The following is a 252-nucleotide window of genomic DNA, read 5'->3' on the forward strand; positions in this document are numbered from 1 at the left end:
ATACAAACACTTACACACAGACAGCCCGTCACACACTTAGCATGAAGGAGAGTGAAAAGTAAACAAAAAAATAGCTTTAGTAAGCATTCGTGACGTAACTATCATATGCTCTTTCGTTCAAGGCTATACGAAGCGATCGATGATAGCGTTATGATAACTAATATTACATCACTACCCGTATTACGAAACTTACAGGGATAAAAATTATCGCCACGTTCAGAAAAAAAGGTAAAATTGGGTTGGAAAGACAAG

General features: G+C 36.9%; 1 protein-coding gene across 1 annotated transcript in view; it reads right to left on the bottom strand.

The window, feature by feature from the left end:
* The window catches only part of LOC119589183 (aminopeptidase N-like), a gene marked incomplete at its 3' end in the record, with an annotated part of 23511 nt that overhangs the window by 18017 nt on the left and 5242 nt on the right, over positions 1-252 (bottom strand).

The sequence above is a fragment of the Penaeus monodon genome, chromosome 25, assembly GCF_015228065.2.
Source record: "Penaeus monodon isolate SGIC_2016 chromosome 25, NSTDA_Pmon_1, whole genome shotgun sequence".
NCBI classification, from domain to species: Eukaryota; Metazoa; Arthropoda; class Malacostraca; order Decapoda; family Penaeidae; genus Penaeus; species Penaeus monodon.